Source organism: Bos mutus, chromosome 14 (genome assembly GCF_027580195.1).
Source record: "Bos mutus isolate GX-2022 chromosome 14, NWIPB_WYAK_1.1, whole genome shotgun sequence".
In the NCBI taxonomy this organism is placed as follows: domain Eukaryota; kingdom Metazoa; phylum Chordata; class Mammalia; order Artiodactyla; family Bovidae; genus Bos; species Bos mutus.
The window spans coordinates 56,016,544-56,040,330 of record NC_091630.1 but is presented as its reverse complement, the minus strand read 5'-3'; the positions used below and the strand labels follow the sequence as shown (position 1 = coordinate 56,040,330).

The following is a 23,787-nucleotide window of genomic DNA, read 5'->3' as shown; positions in this document are numbered from 1 at the left end:
CATCAGGTGGCCAAAGTATTGGAGTTTCAGCTTCAACATCAGTCCTTCCAATGAACACCCAGGACTGATCTCCTTCAGGATGGACTGGTTGGATCTCCTTGCAGTCCAAGGGACTCTCAAGAGCCTTCTCCAACATCACAAAAGCATCAATTCTTCTGCGCTCAGCTTTCTTTATAGTTCAACTCTCACATCCATACATGACCACTGGAAAAACCATAGCCTCGAGGAGGCAGACCTTTGTTGGCAAATTAATGTCTCTGCTTTTTAATACGCTGTCTAGGTTGGTCATAACTTTCCTTCTAAGGAGTAAGCGTCTTTTAATTTCATGGCTACAGTCACCATTGCAATGATTTTGGAGCCCCAAAAAATAAAGTCTGACACTGTTTCCACTGTTTCCCCATCTATTTCCCATGAGGTGATGGGACCAGATATCATGATCTTCGTTTTCTGAATGTTGAGCTGTAAGCCAACTTTTTCACTCTCCTCTTTCACTTTCAAGAGGCTTTTTAGTTCCTCTTCACTTTCTGCCTTAAGGGTGGTATCATCTGCATATCTGAGGTTATTGATATTTTTCCTGGCAATCTTTATTCCAGCTTGTGCTTCCTCCAGCCCAGCGTTTCTCATAATGTACTCTGCATATAAGTTAAATAAGCAGGGTGACTATATTCAGCCTTGACATACTCCTTTTCTTATTTGGAACCAGTCTGTTGTTCCATGTCCAGTTCTAACTGTTTTTTCCTGACCTGCATACAGGTTTCTCAAGAGGCAGGTCAGGTAGTCTGGTATTCCCATCTTTTTCAGAATTTTCCACAGTTTATTGTGATCCACACAGTCAAAGGCTTTGGCATAGTCAACAAAGCAGAAACTTAGGTAACATGAACTTAAAACAGATTGTGAACTTTATGAATCACTTTGCAAGCTCAATAATAGTCTTTTTTTTTTTTTTTAATTTATTTAGCTGTAATGGTCTTAGTTGTAGCACGTGGGATTGTTAGTTGCAGTGGGTAGGCCCTTAGTTTCAGCACTGTGGGATCCAGTTCCCTGACCAGGGATCAAACCCGGGCCCTCTGCATTGGGAGCACAGAGTCTTAACCACTGGACCAGCAGGGAAGTCCCACTAAACCACATTACTTGTTAATGGGTTCTTAGGTCTTATTTTTTAAATGCTTCAAGAGGGTTTTAAAACCATTCCGTTTTGTTAACACTGGTAACTTCCAAGCAATAGCAAGTTCACTTATATAGATTGCTTGGTGACCCTTTTGGGTACTAAAATCCATGTCAAGGTTGAACAGATGTCCTGGAGAAAACTTTCAAGATTTCACATAGTAGCATGATTCCAAATAACTCACCAAAAGAGAGAAATAGTGGCCAGGGTTCCTTGTGGAAATATTCACTTAACACTCAGCAGACTTTACTGCACAGCTAAGTATGTGTTGGGCCCTGGAGTGCTAACCTGCCCTCAATGACTCAGAAGCTAGTTCAGAGATAGAAACTGACCACATATGATGACAATTACAAAACAGCATTGCCTGCTTCTTGTAATCAACCCAATCACGTCTCTTATGACCAAGTTTAGAGAACAAACGCAGTTAAATAGGGATGTCCTAGAAATGAAATACAGAAATAGACTTAACACAGTTTCTGTAAATAAAACTGAGGACGTGAGGAGCAATGTACTGAATCTGGAGTTTCCTAGGAAAAACATGAAAATCCATGCTTCCGCCCTTTGAACAACCCAATTGCTAACCAGAACCATAAAAGACTCAGAGATTGTGTTAAGGGCTCAGGCCTTTGCTGTCCAAGGTGGATTGTGTCCAAAATGCACTTGAAATGCCGCTAATTGAGAAAATTGAGGTGTAATTTAAATGTAAAATGTATACTGATTTCAAAGACAATATGGGAGAAAGAATGTATATCATCTCATTAATAATTTCTTTATGCTAATTACATGATAAAATAACAGTTTTGATATTAAATAAAATATATCATTCAAAATAATTCCACATGCTTCTTTTTATTTTTTAACATGGCCACTAAAAAATGTGTTAGTTACATATATGGTTCACATTATATTTTTTTCTGGACAGCACTGGCTTAGACTCTTAAGTTTAAGGCATTTTCCTTAATCTTCCTTAGTCATAAATTTAAGGCACAACTTAGACTCTTGAGGGCTTCCCTGGTGGCCCAGACAATAAAGAATCTACCTGCAAAGCAGGAGATCTGGGTTCCATCCTTGGGTTGGGAAGATCCCCTGGCGAAGGGAAGAGCAACCCACTCCAGTATTCTTGCCTGCAGGATTCCATGGACAGAGGAGCCTGGCAGGCTACAGTTCATGGGGTTACACAGAGTTGGACACGACTGAGCAACTAACACTTTATATTCTTGAACTAGAGAAAACTGAGTTCAGATCCACATATCAGCTAGGTGATCTTTGGCTAGTTACCTAGCCTTCCTAATCACTTGCTATTTACCAGGTGATATTTTAATTAGTGGGCTTCCCTGGTGGCTCTGACAGTAAACAATTCACCTGCAGTGCAGGAGACTTGGGTTCAATCCCTGGGTTGGGAAGATGCCCTGGAGGAGGGCATGGCAGTCCACTCCAGTATTCTTTCCTGGAGAATCCCCATGGATAGAGGAATCTGGCGGGTTACAGTCCATAGGGTCACAAAGAATCAGACATGACTGAGCAACTAAGCACAGTACCACACATTTTAATTAATTAGTACCTGCTTTTAGATACTAATTGCTTTTAGGATGAAGTTGCTTTTCGGACTTGCTTTTAGGATGAAGTTCACAGAAGTAACTTGTTCAACACAAGTCCTCAATATAATTTTAGTAAATAATTTTCAAAACCATCTCAGCTAGTCAATGATCCTTCTTTTTTTTTTTTTTTTTTAAGGTGGAATGTAGGATCTTAGTTCCTTGACCAGGTATCCAACCCATGCATCCTGCATTGGGAGCACAGAGTCTTATCCACTGGACTGAGAGGGAAGTCCCAATGATCCTGTCTTTTACTTCACTATTAGCCATCACTTCCAAGAATCTCATGATCTAAATTAACCTGGGGTCTCTACATAAGAAGGGGCATTTTCCACTCCTATTTGGGTTCTTGTTTCCATCCTTCTCTATCTGAGGAAGTCCTACTCAGCCTTCAGGACCTAGCTCTGGGGACTTTGCTGGTGGTCCAGTGGTTAAGACTCTGCATATCTACTGCCGGGGGCACAGATTCCAACCGTCGTTGGGGAGGTCCCACGTGTCACGTGATGTGGCCAAAAAAAAAAGGCTCAAGGATGTATTGTACAACATAGCAAATATAGCCACTATTTTGTAATAGCTAAAAATAGAAAGTAACCTTTAAAACTGTATGAAAAATAAACATTTTTAAAAAGAAAGAAAGAAAGAAGCTTTCCAGTTGGACACAGGGTATCTGGAATACCCCATTGCCATCCACCCATGTGCTGGAATTCATGTGGGTTTATAAAAACTCTGAGTTTGTTACAGTCCATATCAGTGTCTTTCCTATGTTCTGTATCTTTCTGACCAAAAAAGATGATAAAGAATATATAACCCTGAATATTCACTGGAAGGACTGATGCTGAAACTGAAGCTCCAATACTTTGGCCATCTGATACGAAGAACCAACTCATTGGGAAAAAGACCCTGATGCTGGGAAAGATCGACTGCAAAAGAAGTAGGTGGCAGAGCTTGAGATGGTTAGGTAGCATCACCAACTCAATGGACTTGAATTTGAGCAAACTCTAGGAGATAGTGGAGGACAGGGGAGCCTGGTGTGCTGCAGTCCATGGGGTCTCGAGGATTCAGACACAACTTAGCAACTGAACAACAACAATTTAATATTTAAGGCTGATCTGCATTCTTTTTTCCCAATACACTGATTAAACTATCCCAAGAAGAAGTCAGAGGAGGAGAAGAAGACAAAGTCATGGGAATCTCATAGGTTAAAAGGTGATTCATAATGTACTTCATCCCCAAGTAGAAAGAAGGCAGCAGTGCTTAACCACTGTGTGGTTTGCAGAGTGAAAAAGCTTCCATTTTTACCATTTCTCTTTGTATTGAATTCCAACCTAGTTTGTAATCTGCCACAGTGGAATAATACGCCTTCTGTGTGTTCTCTTTCCATTCATTGCAGCTATGTTTCTACTGTTATCTTATGCAAGTAGTTAACACACTGATTTATTTTGTCTTGACACCTGGGGCAATGGTAATAAGGGTACTAATTTTTAAGTCGAACAAATACATGGACCTTTTGAAAATGCATCACACTAGACTTCCTTCTTTTCAGATTCCCCCAAAGTCAGATAATAGGAATTCTAGAGACCTTACACTCTTGGCCAAAAAAAAAAAAAAAAAAAGATTTCATAGCCAACAGTGATCTACATAAATCCACTAAGACCATTCACCTCAGTCAGCTAATTTTTCTCAGGACACCTCCAACAAGATGACTGTGTTCGTGTCATATTTCGACTACTAAGGCTAAAAAAAAAGTGACCCTGAAAAATACATCGACCAGAGTTCTCTGCCACCTGATCACAAGGGGAGAGTGTTGTCGCGTTCATGAAATGCTTTTGATCTTAGCTGAGACTAAGCTGCTGAACCAGCCAGACTTCAGGATTCAGAAAATCCACAATGCACAACAAATCTTAAACTCACAATGGTCCTAATTAAGGACCAGTAAGTTAAATTGAGTATTTAGAGCCAATTTTTTTTAATAAAGAACATTTGTTCGGAGTGATGCTGCCCACAGGAACTTACCCGCTGTGCGGTCTCCCTTTCACAACTGCCCAAGTAAACCGGCCAAAGCCTCGTCATCCATTCCAGACCCTCACTGGGGACACGGCATGAAACAAGCATCAGTCTGAATTACACGATCATTTGTAAATAGCACTTCCTTAATTACTAGCAAGAATTTACAAGAGGGACTTCCCTGGTGGTCCAGTGGCTGAGACTTGGAGCTCCCAATGCAGGTGGCCCAGGCTTGATCCCACATGCTGGATCCCACATGCTGTGACTAAGAGTTCAGGTGTCATAACTAAAGGTCCCATGTGCTGCAAATGAAGATAGAAGGTCTCACATACAAAACTAAGACTTGGCACAGTCAAATGAAAAAAAAAATTTTTTTAAGAATTTGCAAAAAAAAAATAATAAAGGCTAACCAGATGTGGCTGAGGAAAAAACATACCACTTTTCATGTAAAAATTGACACCTAGAATATTCAAAGGAAGATTATTCAAGAGTCAGCTGACCTGAATTCCCATCAGTTTTGTTGTTAATTCTGTTGTTTGTTCTTGTACAAGTGAGCTGACCTTTGTGACCCCTCTATTCTCTCATCTTTAAAATAAGGAGCGTGTGCTAGTGATCTCGTTTTCCTTTCCAGCTCCAACATTCTAATTTTACCTCTAAATCATGTAAAGTAATACACTGTCTCTACATAAACTAATCTTGTTAAACTGATTCCAATAGAATTTTACTTGACTTGATTAAGTAGGTTAAACATCCCCAAATTAGGAGCTCAGAAACACGTTCTCCCTTTTAATTTTCTCATAAATAGCACAGAGGTAAGTTGCAACCCACTTTTGCCTGAAGTATCATAAAATCTAAATGGGCTTCTCAGGTGGCTCAAAGGGTAAAGAATCCACCTGCAATGCAGGAGACGCAGGAGACTCAGGTTTGATCCCTGGGTCCAGAAGATCCCCTGCAAAAAGAAATGGCAACCCACTCCAATATTCTTGCCTGGAAAATTCCATGGACAGAGAAGGCTGGTGGGCTACAGCTCATGGGGTCAAAAAGAGTCAGAAATGAGTTGAATTTAAATTGGTGAGATGTGAGTTTGCATTAGATGAAAACCTGATGTCAATTAATGGTGCCTGTTCTGTCCTGGGTCATTGTCTTTTTCTCTTCATGATCTGCCTGGGAAATTATAAGTCACCCACAGCTGCCACAGACACAACCCCTGAAAGTCTAACTTCGGACAGTTTCTCCCCTGAGCTCCAAACTAACATGAGCTAATAACAATCATGTCACTGAGCACCTCTTACAAGTGTGGTGCGGAGCTGTCATTTTAATAACCAGTGTCCACCTGGATGGACTTCCCAGGTGGCCCTAGTGGTACAGAGCCCACCTGCCAATGCAGGAGACACAGGTTCAATCCCTGGGTCAGGAAGATCCCCTGGAGGAAAGAATGGCAACCTGTTCCAGTAATATTGCCTGGAAAATCCCATGGACAGAGGAGCCTGGTGGGCTACAGTCCATGGGGTCTGAAAGAGCTGGGCACAACTGAGCACGCACACACTCCACCTGGACAGCAGCTCTGCAGGGTGGATGTGATCATCTCCATTGTACAGATGAGGAAATGGAGTCTCAGAGAGGTCATGTGACTGATCAAAGTCACACAGTGATCACTTTCAAAGCCATAATTATAATCCTGGTCTTGCCAGCTTAGAAAGCTATGCCCTTTGACCTAGACAGTGTCATACTGAGTGAAGTAAGTCAGAGAAGGAGAAACAGGGTATGACATCCCTTATATGGGGAATCTAAAAAGAAATGATACAAATGAACTTATTTACAAAACACGAAAGAGACTCACAGACTTAAAGCACGAACTTACGGTTGCCAGGGGGAAAGGAGGTGGAGAAAGGATAGTTCGGGAGTTTGGGATGGACATGTGCACACTGCTGTATTTTAAATGGATAACCAACAAGGACCTACTGTATAGCACAGGGAACTCTGCTCAATGTTATGTAGTCACCTGGATGGGAGGGGAGTTTGGGGGAGAATGGATACATGTATATGTATGGCTGAGTCCCTTTGCTGTCTACTTGAAACTATCAATCATTGTTAATTGCCTATATCCAGTAAACATTTGCTCGTGCTTAGTCACTCAGTCGTGTCTGACTCTTTACGACCCCATGGACTGTCGCCCACCAGGCTCCTCTGAAGTTCATGGGATCAAAAAGAGTCAGAAATGAGTTGAATTTAAATTGGTGAGATGTGAGTTTGCGTTAGATGAAAACCTAATGTCAATTAATGGTACCTGTTCTGTCCTGGGTCATTGTCTTGGGAATCCCATTGTCCTGGGATTCTCCAGGCTAGAATACTGGAGTGGGTGGCCATTTCCTTCTCCAGGTCGGGATCTTCCTGATCCAGGGATCTAACCCGCATCTCCTGCGTTGGCGGGCAGGTTCTTTACCACTGCACCACCTGCGGAACATTTATTAGATTGAATTAAATCTGTATCCTGCAACTTTCGCTCCAGCTGCCGTTCCCTAGGCTGCTGGCCGCAGCGGGGACAAGAAGATTAGAAAGGACTGTGGGAACAGTGCTCAGATTAGAGCATCCAGGTGCTAGGGGCTGCGCTCCCAGCAGCCTCTAGTCTCCCTGCAATCTCGGGAGAGTTTCTTAAATTGGAACAGTCAGTGATGATGTACTCAAAGCACTCAGCTAAGCCCTAAGAGACATTTGCCAGAATTCACAACAACACAAACAGCTTAATCAAAGGAGAAAGTGTCTGAATCCTCCTCCTTTTTATAAAAATAACTAGACCAAGCATCCTTTTGGGAGAAGAAGGACAGTCCTTTGAGAAGCACTTCCCAGATTGCTGAGCAAGAATTTGCTGGCTGTGATTCCAGACTGTGGTCTCATCTCTGTTTTCCTTTCAGACCTTTCTTCTTTCCAGTGGGTGGGGCTTTGTACCTGCTTTGCAGAGCAGATGAATTGGAGCAGAGTCGGACGTGACTGAAGCGACTTAGCAGCAACAGCAGCAGCAGCAAGAAAGGAAGGGTGTGTTTGGTGTGGCCAGGGTTCATTTAACGTATCTGAATACTCACATGGACAGGAACTGAAAAGGCTGTAAGACAGCCTTCCAGAAATTCTAACTGAATGGAATTAAATTATCGAACTTGCATTCTAAGGAATCACTGTTGGTTCTCAGAAGGTTCTCTGCCCCTCTCTGTTTTCTAAAAGATGCTAATTCCTCGGATCTTGCAGTCACTACCTAAACAACAGAGTGGGCCCGACAAAATGTAGGGAATGCCCCAAAATACTATTTGTAGCCTCAGTCCTTCCATCTTGGTTAATTAGCTTCTTTGGGGTAGGGGATGAACTAGGAGATGGAAATTGACACATATACACTAGTGATACTATGTATAAAAGCAATAACTAATGAAAACCTACTGTTAGCACAGGGAATCCTACTCAGTGCTCCACATGTATACAAATACCTGATTAACTTTGCCGTACAGCAGAATCTAACACAACAATATGTAAAGCAACTATACCCCAATAAGACAAATTTTAATTAGCTTCAAATTCATAAGAATAAATGATTGCATAACCCAAATTATGTGCCTTTGACAGTTCAAATGTCCAGTTAATTGTGTTCATGCAGGTCACTCAGTCACGGGCCCAAATTAAACATCCAGTGCCAAGCGCCATGCTTTTCTCAAGTGCATCAGGAAGGAGGTTCCTGGTTCCACATTATGTCGTAAAGTTGACCAAACAAAAACTTACTAAGTACCTACCCTATTCCCAGCAAAATAGAAGTTTGGTGATTGGGACTGAAGAATTACTCACAAATTTCTAATAATTCATTTCAGCCCTACTCTAGGTTCCCTTAAATTCATATGGCAAACTATGGAGAATGGTGTGGAGATTCCTTAAAAAACTGGAAATAGAACTGCCATATGACCCAGCAATCCCACTGCTGGGCATACACACTGAGGAAACCAGAATTGAAAGAGACACGTGTACCCTCATGTTCATCGCAGCACTGTTTACAATAACCAGGACATGGAAGCAACCTAGATGTCCATCGGCAGATGAATGGATAAGAAAGCTGTGGTATGTATACACAATGGAGTATTACTCAGCTATAAAAAAAGAACACATTTGAGTCAGTTCTAATGAGATGGATGAAACTGGAGCCTATTATACAAAGTAAGTCAGAAAGAGAAACACCAATACAGTATATTAATGCATATATATGGAATTCAGAAAGATTGTAATGAGTTTTCATTCCAATCCCAAAGAAAGGCAGTGCCAAAGAATGCTCAAACTACCACACAATTGCATTCATCGCACATGCTAGTAGAGTAATGCTCAAAATTCTCCAAGCCAGGCTTCAGCAGTACATGAACCGTGAACTTCCAGATGTTCAAGCTGGTTTTAGAAAAGGCAGAGGAACCAGAGATCAAATTGCCAACATCCGCTGGATCATTGAAAAAGCAAGAGAGTTCCAGAAAAACATCTATTTCTGCTTTATTGACTATGCCAAAGCCTTTGTGTGGATCACAATAAACTGTGGAAAATTCTTCAAGAGATGGGAATACCAGACCACCTGACCTGCCTCTTGAGAAACTATATGCAGGTCAGGAAACAACAGTTAGAACTGGACATGGAACAACAGACTGGTTCCAAATAGGAAAAGGAGTATGTCAAGGCTGTATATTGTCACCCTGCTTATTTAACTTCTATGCAGAGTACATCATGAGAAACGCTGGGCTGGAAGAAGCACAAGCTGGAATCAAGATTGCCGGGAGAAATATCAATAACCTCAGATATGCAGATGACACCACCCTCATGGCAGAAAATGAAGAGGAACTAAAAAGCCTTTTGATGAGAGTGAAAGAGGAGAGTGAAAAAGTTGGCTTAAAGCTCAACATTCAGAAAACGAAGATCATGGCATCTGGTCCCATCACTTCATGGGAAATAGATGGGGAAACAGTGGAAACAGTGTCAGACTTTATTTTTTGGGCTCCAAAATCACTGCAGATGGTGACTGCAGCCATGAAATTAAAAGATGCTTACTCCTTGGAAGGACAGTTATGACTAATCTAGATAGCATATTGAAAAGCAGAGACATTACTTTGCTAACAAAGGTTCGTTTAGTCAAGGCTATGGTTTTTCCTGTGGTCATGTATGGATGTGAGAGTTGGACAGTGAAGAAAGCTGAGTGCCGAAGAATTGATGCTTTTGAACCGTGGTGTTGGAGAAGACTCTTGAGAGTCCCTTGGACTTCAAGGATATCTAACCAGTCCATTCTGAAGGAGATCAGCCCTGGGATTTCTTTGGAAGGAATGATGCTAAAGCTGAAACTCCAGTACTTTGGCCACCTCATGTGAAGACTTGACTCCTTGGAAAAGACTCTGATGCTGGGAGGGATTGGGGGCAGGAGGAGAAGGGGACGACAGAAGATCAGATGGCTGGATGTCATCACTGACTCAATGGACGTGAGTCTGAGTGAACTCTGGGAGTTGGTGATGGATAGGGAGGCCTGGCATGCTGTGATTCATGGGGTCGCAAAGAGTTGGACACGACTGAGCGACTGAACTGAACTGAACTGTACTGAATGACAACTGTATATGCAAGATAGCAAATGAGACACAGATGTAAAGAACAGACTTTTGGACTATGTGGGAGAAGGCAAGGGTGGGATAATTTGAGAGAATAGCATTGAAACATGTATATTACCATATGTAAAACAGGTGACCAGTGCAAGTTCAGTGCGTGAAGCAGGGCACTCAAAGCCAGTGCCCTGGGACAACCCAGAGGGATGAGGTAGGGAGGGAGGTGGGAGGGGTGTTCAGGATGTGAGGACACATGTATCCCCGTGGCTGATTCATGTTGACGTTTGGCAAAAAAACACCATACATATTTTAAAGTAATTAGCCTCCAATTAAAATAAATGAATTTTTTAAAACTTCACATGGCAATATTTTGATCATTATTTGTACCTTGGCTTCATAATGCTTTAAGCTATCATCATATAATCATAATCATTATCACCATGATTATTATTATTATTAAGGGCAGTGATGGGACCTCATCCAGTAAGGCTGGTGGTTCTTCACATTTCAATGATCACATTCACCTTTCAGATCAAAGAAAACCAGGAATCCTGTCTTTAGAAACAAGTCACGTGTTTCAAACACTACTTTATGTAGACAGGTCTTCTACAGCTGGAGTCAGTAAACATTCTCGATAAAGGCCAGATAGTAAGTACTTTAAGCTTTGTGCATCAGGAGGCAAAATGGGAGTCTTATTTAGGAACTTACATTGCAAAAGACCTCTTCAAGAAAATGGGAACTATTAAGGAAGCATTTCATGCAAGGATGGACTATATGGGATAAGAGATAGAAACGGTAAGGACTTAACAGAAGCAGAAGATATTAAGAGGAGGAGGCAAGAACACACAAAAGAACTATACAAAAAGATCTTAATGACCCAAAGAACCATCATGGTGTGGTCACTCACCTAGACCCAGACATTCTGGAGGGTGAAGTTAAGTGGGCCTTTAGGAAGCATTACAGAGCTAGTGGAAGTGGTGGAATTCCAGCTGAACTATTTAAAATCCTAAAAGATGATGCTATTAAAGTGCTGCACTCAATATGTCAGCAAATTTGGAAAACTCAGCAATGGCCACAGAACTGGAAAAAGGTCAATTCCAAAGAAAGACAATGCCAAAAAATGTTCAAACTACCACACAATTGCACTCATTTCACATGCCAGGAAGGTTATGTTCAAAATCCTTTAAACTAGGCTTCAGCAGTATATGAACTGAGAACTTCCAGATGTTTAAGCTGGGTCTCGAAGAGAGGCAGAGGAACCAAAGATCAAAATGCAAAATGGGTCATGGAGAAAGCAAGAGAATTTCAGAAAAACATCTGCTTCACTGACTACGTTAAAGCCTTCGACTGTGTGGATTAAAATTTTTTAAATAAATGGGAATACCAGGTAACCTTACCTGCCTCCTGAGAAATCTGTATGAAGGTCAAGAAGCAATAGTTAATACCAGACATGAAACAACAGACTGGTTCAAAATTGGAAAAAGAGTATAACAAGGCTGTACATTGGCATCCTGCTAATTTAACTTATATGCAGAGTACATTATGTGAAATATCAGGCTGGATGAATCACAAGTTGGAATCAACATTGCTGGGAGAAATATCTACAACCTCAAATATGCAGATGATGCCACTCTAATGGCAGAAAGTGAAGAGAAACTAAAGAGGCCTCTTGATGGGAGTGAAAGAGGAGAGTGAAAAAACTGGCTTGATACTCAACATTGAAAAAACTAAAATCATGGCATCTGGTCCCATCACTTCATGGCAAATAGAAGGGGAAAAAGTGGAAGCAGTGACAAATTTAATTTTCCTGGCCTCCAGAATCACTGCAGACGATGACTGCAACCATGAAATTAAAAGATGCTTGCTTCTTCTAAAGAAAGCTATGACAAAACTAGACAACAGATTTAAAAGCAGAGACATCATTTTGCCGACAAAGGTCCACATAGTCAAAGCTGTGGTTTTTCCAGTAGTTATATACGAATGTGAGAGTGGGTCTATAAGAAGGCTGAGCACCGAAGAATAGATGTTTTCTAATTGTGCTGGAGAAGATTCTTGGGAGTTCTTTGGATGGCAAGGAGATCAAACCAGTCAATCCTAAAGGAAATCAACCCTGAGTATTCATTGGAAGGACTGGTGCTGAAGCTGAAGCGCCAATATTTTGGCCACCTGATGTGAAGAGCTGACTCATTGAAAAAGACTGTTACTGGGAAAGATTGAAGGCAAAAGGAGAAGAAGACGGAGGATGAGATGGTTAGATAGCATCCAGGACTCAATGGACATGAGTTTGAGCAAACTCTGGGAGGTAGTGGAGAACAGAGGAGTCTGGCGTGCTGCAGTCCATGGGGTTTTAAAGAGTGGGACACGACTTAGTGACTGAACAACAGTTACAAAAGAAAACAGATTCCCACTGATTTTAACTTATAAAGTCCAAAATATCATAACTGAGTATGATGTTTTGTAATCAGATCAGATCAGTCGCTCAGTCGTGTCCAACTCTTTGCGACCCCATGAATCACAGCACGCCAGACTTCCCTGTCCATCACCAACTCCCGGAGTTCACTCAGACTCACGTCCATTGAGTCAGTGATGACATCCAGCCATCTCATCCTCTGTTGTCCCCTTCTCCTCTTGCCCCCAATCCCTCCCAGCATCAGAGTCTTTTCCAACGAGTCAACTCTTCGCATGAGGTGGCCAAAGTACTGGAGTTTCAGCTTTAGCATCAGTCCTTCCAAAGAAATCACAGGGCTAATCTCCTTCAGAATGGACTGGTTGGATCTCCTTGCAGTCCAAGGGACTCTCAAGAGTCTTCTCCAACACCACAGTTCAAAAGCATCAATTCTTCAGTGCTCAGCCTTCTTCACAGTCCAACTCTCACATCCATACATGACCACAGGAAAAACCATAGCCTTGACTAAACGAACCTTTGTTAGCAAAGTAATGTCTCTGCTTTTGAATATGCTATCTACGTTGGTCATAACTTTCCTTCCAAGGAGTAAGCGTCTTTTAATTTCATGGCTGCAGTCACCATCTGCAGTGATTTTGGAGCCCAAAAAATAAAGTCTGACACTGTTTCCACAGTTTCCCCAGAATGGAGTTTGTAAGGAGGGAAAAAAGGAAAATGTTTCACTTCATTTGAGGAGGAAGATATGTGGACTCCAGCCTAGACATTTACAACTAAGCCTCCTGTTTACATTTCCTGGGGCAGAAAAATTGTGGGCTTCAGGCCAAATACTTAAAACCAGCCTCTTGTTTGCATTTCCTGAGATAGGAGCTAGGTGGGCTCCGGGTTAGACATTTTCAGTCAGCCTTCTGTTTGCACTTCAAAATAGAAATAACAACAGAAACAGGTTAATAGCCAGGCATTGTCTCTGGAGGACACCTTATTTAACATGGAGCAGGTACTTCTAGAATATATATTCATTTATTTATTCGGCTGGGCTGGGTCTTCACTGAGGCACTCAGGATCTTTAGACGTGGCATGCAAATTCTTAGTTGCACCATGTGGGATCTAGTTCTGTGACCAGGAATCAGACTCGGGTCCCCTGCATTGGGAACCTGGAGTCTTAGCCACTGGACCACCGGGGAAGTCCCCTGAAGACATTTTTAAGATACCAGTCATAGCAAGAAGAGAGAGGGGCTAAATCTTGTCTGAGTAAAAGATCAAGAGGTCATATATTTCCCATCCTTGGAACAAAGGAGACACTGCATATACACAGAAAGGCTCCTTAGGGGTCAAAAAGGAGGGGCACCACCCTGAGTAGGTGATGCCAAAATCCCCCATAGGCCTCTGGGCTGGAATTCATCTTGGAAAAAAGTTGCACATGTATGTTGGGAAGGGTCCTAGGGCAGGGCAGGTGTGGAAAACGATACCAGATAATTGGCCAAGGGTAAACAAAGACCCAAACGAACTGTCCTATATAAATGACTTAACCAGCTCTTTACTGTGCTCCTCCTCATTACGGGGGACGCCTGCACCCCTTCTGTCCTGGTGCGTATTACTGCCTTGCTCTGTCTTAACTACACAAATTGTCTGTGTGCTCTCCCACTTGTTGTGTTGTGTCTTTAAGGATAGACTTTGTTTGCACAGTCTTTGCCACCTTGAGAAATGCAGTTTTCATGGAGGGCAAGGGCAGGGGAACTTTGCTTCTATCCTCTAGCCCCCAGTGGACTAGCAGCTAGAAGTCCTGGTTTTTCATCCAGGCTACCCAGGTTCAACTTCTGGGCAGGGAACTAAGATCTTGATTCAAGCCACTGCTCATTGCTGCCTCTCTGAGATCACACTGAGGTTCAAAGTGAGTATTTCCTATCGTCTAATTGATTGAAAATGTCCTACTGTAAAGATCACTCTGAGTGCAATGGTTGTGAAACCCAGACAGGGGGCTAGATTTGCTAATCTGTGCTTTAAGTTGCCCTCGGAGGAAGACTCTGGTCTAGACTATTTTAGGGAGGCCCTGTTGGGACACCATTACAGCTGTGCAGGGCTCTTGACCCTGGTGGTAGGAGAGAAGCCCATGCAGAAGCCTCATCTGGGGGCAGCAAGGATTCTTGGGACCGTGGTCCCAGGGCAGGGCTGGCTGGCAGGTGAATGAGGAACACACCCCTACAGTTTAGAGCTACAACCAAGAATGCACAGAATACTCAATTCTATTAACCTACCTTCTGTGACCTCAATAAAACTCTCAATAATCAGCAAGAATAACAATGCATACAAAAAGAAATTCTTTTGCCCAGTAGTTGAAAATTGAAATGTACAAAGCACCTGAGCGGATAAGCTTTTTAATGAATAAAATTATTTCCTTAATCTGCAGTTATCTTTCAATCAATACTCACTTACAGAGATGCAAAAAAAAAAAAATCTTGAAAATCTAAAATAGCTAAGAATAAATCATAACAAACTAATCAAGAGTCAGCGTTCAACAAAAATGATTATGTAGAAATTTTAGCTTTTCCTCTCCCAGTGAATCTTTTTCTCTTAAAAACATTCCACAGTAACAGTCAATCACAAGAGAAATGTAATTCTATATAATGTTTTCAGGCCTATAATGTTTGAAAAGCTTAGGCCACTAAGAAGAGCCATAAATGCATCTCACTGTCTGTTGGAACCCATCGTTTCATCTCAATAATGGTTAAGTAAAGAAATAACTGCGTCCATAAATGGCAGCTCCCTTGATGGACAAGCGGGGCGGCACCGTTTGGGTGGTAAACTTTATGCAAGTGCGCCACCTAGTGCATATCTCCAAAATGTTCAATAAAATAAAAGTTGCATGTACCCCTGTTGGCTGCAGAAATGAAAGATACAGACAGAAAGAAGCATCTTCTGTATCAGTCAATGACATCATGCTGGATGCTCATTTTCTCTTTTTCTATTTTCCACTTTCTTGCGTGTCCCTCCATGTCTTTCCCCAGGGACGACTCAAAGACAGATGGTGCATGCTAAGTCGCTTCAGTCATGTCTGACTCTTTGCAACCCCATGACTGTAGCCCACCAGGCTCCTCTGTCCATGGGATTCTCCAGGCAAGAACACTGGACTGGGTTGCCATGCCCTCCTCCAGGGGATCTTCCCAACCCAGGGACTGAACCATCATCTGTCTCCTGCCTTTGGCGGTTCAGTTCAGTCACTCAGACGTGTCCGACTCTTTGCAACCCCATGGACTGCAGCACACCAGGCCTCCCTGTCCATCATCAACTCCTGGAGTTTACTCAAACTCATGTCCATCGTGTTGGTGATGCCATCCAGCCATCTCATCCTCTGTCGTCCCCTTCTCCACCTGCTCCCAATCCCTCCCAGCATCAGAGTCTTTTCCAATGAGTCAACTCTTTGCATGAGGTGGCCAAAGTACTGGAGTTTCAGCTTTAGCATCATTCCTTCCAAAGAACACCCAGGGCTGATCTCCTTTAGAAGGGACTGGTTGGATCTCCTTGCAGTCCAAGGGACTCTCAAGTGTCTTCTTCTCCAACACCACAGTTCAAAAGCATCAATTCTTCGGCGCTCAGCTTTCTTCACAGTCCAACTCTCACATCCATACATGACCACTGGAAAAACCATAGCTTTGACTAGATGGACCTTTGTCGGCAAAGTAGTGTCTTTCCTTTTTAATATGCTGTCTAGGTTTGTCATAGCTTTTCTTCCAAGGAACAAGCGTCTTTTAATTTCATGGCTGCAGTCACCATCTGCAGTGATTTTGGAGTTCAAAAAAATAAAGTCTGTCATCGTTTCCATTATTTCCCCATCTATTTGCCATGAAGTGATGCGACTAGATGCCATGATCTTAGTTTTCTGAATGTTGAGTTTTAAGTCAACCTTTCACTCTCTTCTTTCACTTTCATCAAGAGGCTCTTTAGTTCTTCTTCACTTTCTGCCATAAGGGTAGTGTCATCTGCATATCTGAGGTTATTGATATTTCTCTTGGCAATCTTGATTCCAGCAGGTACTTTATCCAGCCTGGCATTTCACATGATGTACTCTGCATATAAGTTAAATAAGCAGGGTGACAATATACAGCCTTGACGTACTCCTTTCCTGATTTGGAACCAGTCTGTTTTTCCACGTCCAGTTCTAAGTGTTGCTTCTTGACCTGCATACAGATTTCTTAGGAGGCAGGTAAGATGGCCTGGTATTCCCATCTCTTGAAGAATTTTTCACAGTTTGTCATGATCCACACAGTCAAAGGCTTTGGCATAGTCAATAAAGCAGAAGTAGATGTCTTTCTGGAACTCTCGTGCTTTTTCAATGATCCAGTGGATGTTGGCAATCTGATCTCTGGTTCCTCTGCCTTTTCTAAATCTAGCTTGAACATCGGGAAGTTCACAGTTCTACTTTTGAAGCCTGGCTTGCAGAATTTTGAGCATTACTTTGCTAGTGTGCGAGATTAGTATAATAGTGTGGTAGTTTGAGCATTCTATGGCATTGCTTTTCTTTGGGATTAGAATGAAAACTGACCTTTTTCAGTCCTATGGCCACTGCTGAGTTTTCCAAATTTGCTGGCATATTGAGTGCAACACTTTCACAGCACCATCTTTTAGGATTTGAAATAGCTCAACTGGAATGCCATCATCTCCACTAGCTTTGTTCATAGTGATGCTTTCTAAGGCCCACTTGACTTCATATTCCAGGATGTCTGATTCTAGGTGAGTGACCACACCATCATGGTTAACTGGGTCATGAAGATCTTTTTTGTACAGTTCTTCTGTGTATTCTTGCCACCTCTTCTTAATATCTTCTTCTTCTGTTAGGTCCACACAATTTCTGTCCTTTATCAAGCCCATCTTTGCATGAAATGTTCCCATGGTATCTCTAATTTTCTTGAAGAGATCTCTAGTCTTTCCCATTCTATTGCTTTCCTCTATTTATTTGCACTGATCACTGAGGAAGGCTTTCTTATCTCTTCTTGCTATTCTTTGGAACTTTGCATTCAAATGGGTATATCTTTATTTTTCTACTTTGCCTTTAGCTTCTCTTCTTTTCTCAGCTATCTGTAAGACCTCCTCAGACAATCATTTTTCCTTTTTGCATTTCTTTTTCTTGGGGGTGGTCTTGATCACTGCCTCCTGTACAGTGTCACAAACCTCCATCCATATTTCTTCAGGCACTCTGTCTATTAGATCTAATCCCTTGAATCTATTTGTCATTTCCACTGTATAATCGTAAGGGATTTGATTTAGGTCATACCTGAATGGTCTAGTGGTTTTCCCTACTTTCTTCAATTTAAGTCTGAATTTGGCAATAAGGAGTTGATGATCTGAGCCACAGTCAGCCTCCACTTTTGTTTTTGCTGACTGTATACAGCTTTTCCATTTTTGGCTGCAAAGAATAGAATCAATCTGATTTTGGAATTGACCAGCTGGTGATGTCCATGTGTAGAGTCTTTTCTTGTGTTGTTGGAAGAGGGTGTTTGCTATGACCAATACATTCTCTTGGCAAAACTCTGTTAGCCTTTGACCTGCTTCATTTTGTACTCCAAGGCCAAATTTGCCTTTTACTCCAGGTATCTCTTGACTTCCTACTTTTGCATCCCAGTCCCCTATAATGAAAAGGATATCTTCTTTGGGTGTTAGTTCTAGGAGGTCTTCATAAGAGCCATTCAACTTCAGCTTCTTCAGTATTTCTTACTGGTCGGGACATTGACTTGGATTATTGCAATATTGAATGGTTTGCCTTGGAAATGAACAGAGATCATTCTGTCATTTTTGAGATTGCACCCAAGTACTGCATTTAGACATTCTCTTTTGTTGACCATGAGGGCTACTCCATTTCTTCTAAGGGCTTCTTGCCCACGGTGTAGATATAATGGTCATCTGAGTTAAATTCACCCATTCTGGTCCATTTTAGTTCACTGATTCCTAAAAGGTCAATGTTCACTCTCGCCATCTGTTTGACCACTTCCAGTTTGCCTTGATTCACAGATCTAACATTCCAGGTGCCCATGCAATACAGCATCAGACTTTACTTCCATCACCAGTCACCACAACTGGGTGTTGTTTTTGCTTTAGCTCCATCCCTTCATTCTTTCTGGAGTTATTTCTCCACTCTTCTCCAGTAGCATTTTGGGCACCTACCAACCTGGGGAGTTTATCTTTCAGTGTCCTATCTTTTGCCTTTTCATACTGTTCATGGGGTTCTCAAGGCAAGAATACTGAAGTGGTTTCCATTCCCTTCTCCAGTGGGCCACGTTTTGTCAGAACTCTCCACCATGACCCATCCATCTTGGGTGGCCCTACACAGCATGGCTTATAGTTTTATTGAGTTAGACAAGGCTGTGGTCCGTGTGATCAGTTTGATTGGTTTTCTGTGATTGTGGTTTTCAGTCTATCTGCCCTCTGATGAAGAAGGATAAGAGGCTTATGGAAGCTTTCTGACGGGAGAGACTGACTGAGGGGGAAGCTGGGTCTTGTTCTGATGGGCGGGGCCATACTCAGTAAATCTTTAATCCAATTTTCTGTTGATGGGCAGGGCTGTGTTCCCTCCCTGTTGTTTGACCTGAGGCCAAACTATGGTGCAGGTGATGAGGATAATGGCGACCTCCTTCAAAACTTCCCATGTACAGACTGCTACACTCAGTGCCCCCAACCCTGCTGCAGGCCACCACCAACCCATGCCTCTGATGGAGACTCCTGGACACTCACGGGCAAGTCTGGGTCAGTCTCCTTTGGCAGGTGGGTTCTTTAGAACTAGTACCACCTGGGAAGCCCCAAAGACTGATGTTTGCCTGCTGAGCGTTCCTTGGGGGGTGCTCTAGAGAAAGGAAGGGGAGTGAAGAGAACAGCACTTGACAGAGGAGAGGGCTGGGCTGTGAGGCCAGCGCACCCCGCTCCTGTGAGGCCGATTGGAGGGGAGGTGCCACATCAGGGCTCAGCATCAGTCTTGGTTGGACCCTTGCAGCCAGTGGTCTGGTGACCGGGAGCCCACTGATGACCCACACTTCACCTCCGATCCTGCCAGCCGGACTGCTCCATCCGCAGGCCACATGGCCAGCCCTGGGGAGGTTGGTGGGAGAGGAGGCTGGGTGGCTCCAGTCTGTAGATCTCACCTGCAGAACAAAGCCCTTCCTACCGGGTGCTCGACCATCTGCTTCTTCCCCAGATTCGCTCAGCCCTGAGGGTCCAGGCTTTCCCCTCGCAGGCTTCTGACAGCCCTCCAGGCCATCAGCCACTGCTTGGGAAGCCATGAGCCTCGGCTGTTCTCCTTACACACTGAGTGGAGTGATCAGGTGCTCCATCCAACTCTGGGCCCCTAGGATGTCCCATCCCCTTTGTCCTTCAGGGCCTGCCTACATGGGGCCAGAGGACAGCACCGTCCATTCCTAGCCAGCAGCTTATTCCAGGCTGAACTAAGCTTGGCCCTGATTCTCCTCCTCAGCTGGTCAAAGGCATTCCTGTCCCCCCATGCAACATAGCTATGAGCTGATGGAGGTGGGAGGGCCAGGACACCTGTGATGGATGGAATGGACTCTGAAATCCCATCTTTTGTACCCAAACTGTCACCCCAAGGGGAGGTGATGAAATGAGGAAGACAAAGCAAATGGGAAGAATCCTACATTTCCTATGTAATATGTAATTCATATGTAATAAGAAATGATGTGCTTAGTCACTCAGTCGTGTCCGACTCTTTGCGCCCCCATGGACTGTAGCCCACCAGTCTCCTCTGTCCATGGGCATTCTCCAGGCAAGAACATTGGAGTGGGTTGCCATGCCCTCCTCCAGGGGATCTTCCCAATCCAGGGGTCAAACCCAGGTCTCCCACATTGCAGGCAGATTCTTTACTGACTGAGCTACCAGGGAAGTGCAAGAAATGATGGAAGGGAAGAAATAAGCACACTGAAGGATGCATGTGGAAACCTGGAACCTTCCGCACTGGCCTTGCAGCCCCTGCAAGGAGGCTGTCTGGCCTCCCCCACCTCTGCTCCCTCTCAGACGCCTTCAGTTCTCCGGTTCCTAAACCTCTAAGCGTTGGAGTGACCCACCCAGTCCTGGACCACTTCTCTTTCCTTCCCACGCTCATGGGTTTCCCCCAGTCTCCTCTTTGCGCTCTGCATCCCAGATTTGAATCTCCCTACACATCCCGGACTGTGTGCCTCGTTGTGTAAGCACCACCTGAATCCAGGTGACAGGAAACCAGTTCAAGCCTGACAACCCGAGCTCACAACTGAGCACCCAGGACTGGGCTTCTGACACCCCCCGGACTTCCAGTCGACTTTATTTTTTCCAGTATCTAGGGCCAAAAACATGGAATCATCCTTGACTCCTCTTCCTCTCACCCCTTCATCCAATCCAATCCACAAGCAAATCCTGTCAACAACATAGTTAAAACCCCTCCAGAACTCCACCACCTCTCACCAGGTCTCCAGGAATCACGGTGGTTCAGGCCACGGTCGGCTCCTGGCTTCCTGTGTTTGAACTGCTCTCCTGGTCTCTGCCTTTGCCCCAATGTCTGCTCTCTGGCCTTTGCAGAAGAGTGACTTCTGACATAACAACATATTTATAGCTAAAAGTAGTCTAGGTAGAATGGATATGTGTGTATGTATGGCTGAGTCCCTTTGCTGTCCACCTAAAACTATCACAGCATTGTTAATCGGCTCTACTCCAACATAAAATAAATAGTTTAAAAACAAAAAAGTCCTTGCATGGAGGCTGTTGCCAGTGAAGAAGACAGGAAGATGGCGTGAATGAACCCTGGCTAAAATGGCTTGTAAGAAAGCAGAGCCCGATCTTTCTCGCAGGCTTGATTTTCTGAGCAGAGAACCGTCCTTCTTCCCAGAATAGAAGGAAAACTCCCATCGCAGGTGATACTTTCTGAAAGGCACTTTGAAAACAACCCCCTCCCCATCCCTTGTAAACCACAGCTGTTAAAATCCAGAGGTACCCAGTTAGCCGTGAGAGATTTCTTTCCAACACATCTAATCAATGAGACGCTGCTAGGAAAACCTCGGCGTGCATCGCTTATGCCTGGGCGCTGCGCCGTGACACTCAGCTGGGGCCTGGCGCCAGCCGAGAGGATCATTGACGCGTTGAAGGTTAGGCCAGCAATCACAACACTGCCACCTGCCTTCTGGCTGGGAAGAGCGAGCCTGCCAGGAAAAGTTAGCGCCAGCCTTACGTGTCCTTCCCCTGCCAGGGGCTGGAGGACACAGTTAGATGTCAGCCCCACCTCCCACCTGCCACTCGACCTTGGCCACGAGTCAGCCTCCCCCCTTGGCCCTCTGCATTTCACCAGCCAAGTGGTGACAATTGTGATCACCTGTCTTCCTCACCTGATCTTTAGGGCTTTCACGGGTCTCATTTTCAGAGAGTGTTTCCACATCCTTGACAGGGCATCGCTACCCTACGTCAGGAGAAAGCCATTATCGTTGTTGATCTCAGAGCCAAGAGTGAGATGCTTTTTCAGGCTTAGTGCCAATAAGGTGGTACTATAATATCTAACATTTATACAACATTTTCCATCACACACATTCACACGAGCCTGCTGCTCGTGTGACTCATGTCCGACTCAGTGACCCCACAGATTGCAGCCCACCTGGCTCCTCTGTCCATGGGGTTCTCCAGGCAAGAATACTGGAGTGTGTTACCATTCCCTTCTCCAGGCGATCTTCCTGACCCAGGTATTGAACCCACATCCCTTGCATCTCCTGCATTGGCAGGCGGATTCTTTACCACTGTGCCACACACACACACGCACACAAACACACAGACACAAGTATCTAAAAGTTCACAGCGTTGCTATACATTTATTGTGCACGACTTTGAAATATGAATTCATTGTGCACGACTTTGAAATATGAATTTATTGTGCATGACTTTGAAATATGCATTTATTGTTGCGGTTCCTTTCTTAGAAAGGCCGTGAGCTTCAGAGTGGCCTGTTACAGTGAAGAGTTTCTGCAGAGATGCTCAGTCCAGATGGCTGGAGCTGGCCTCCGATTCTCAGTTCATTAAACAGTCTGGCTCTCACCAACAGGCCTCTCATTGTAAGGCAGCCGGGGCCTCAGCTGATGTCAAAAGCCCCATTCTCCAGCGGGTGGACCGTTCTCATGAAGCGTGCCCGCCGGCATCCTGCGCCGATAGTGACAGGGCTGGCCCGCCGATGCGGTTGCCACCAGCACGGTCGCTTCTCCCCCATCGCACACTCCTCAGCGCCTTTCCAGAGCCCGACACAAAGCTCGATTCAGACTTTGCCTTTGACCGAGGTGCACTTGGCCTGCAGATGGACGGAGGAGAGGAAAAAGGAGTCCCAGTGTGTCTCCATGCCCGCCCGCCTGGGAAAGCTTGGGGACTCCTGGCTCCGTTACCAGCCTGGACTCGAGATGAAACACAAATCAGAAAGTTGCCAATGGTTTCATTCAGGCTACGAAACCGGGTTAATGCAACTCTGTGAGTGAGACGGTCAATGCACAAAAGCCAGGAAATCCAAGACTGCTATTCCCACAGCCTGCGGAGTGGTCCACACACTGGGGACTGTGCCTCTGCCTGGACCCCCAGCTGCATCCTTGCCAAGCGGAGAGCCCAGGCGCATCCCGGGAATACACTCGCAGCAAGGGGTTTGATCAAGGGAAACAGGGGCTCTGCATTCATTGCAGCATGATTTGTTTAAGGAAATAATGCCATTTGCAGCAACATGGATAGATCTAGAGGTTATCATACTAATGAAGTAAGTCAGAAGAAGAGAAATATGTGATACCCCTTATAGGTGGAATAAAAAAAAATGATACAAATGAACTTATTTACAAAACAGACTCACAGACATAAAACAAACTTATGATTGTCAAAGGGAAAGAGGTGGAGATAAAGTAGGAAACTGGGATTAACAGCTACACACTGTTCTATATAAAATAAACAAGGACCCTCTGTATAGAACAGGGAACTATATTCAGTATCTTGTAAAAACCTGCAATGGAAAAGAAATTGAAAAACGGAACCCCTTTGCTGTACACC

The 23,787-nt window shown here is 43.9% G+C and overlaps 1 non-coding gene across 1 annotated transcript; it reads right to left on the bottom strand.

Moving 5' to 3' along the window:
• Positions 1–1,037: 1,037 nt before the first annotated feature.
• TRNAG-CCC (transfer RNA glycine (anticodon CCC)) lies at positions 1,038–1,110 on the bottom strand. The gene has a single exon. It is a non-coding gene; the product is annotated as a tRNA-Gly (tRNA).
• Between the last annotated feature and the right edge of the window lie 22,677 nt (positions 1,111–23,787).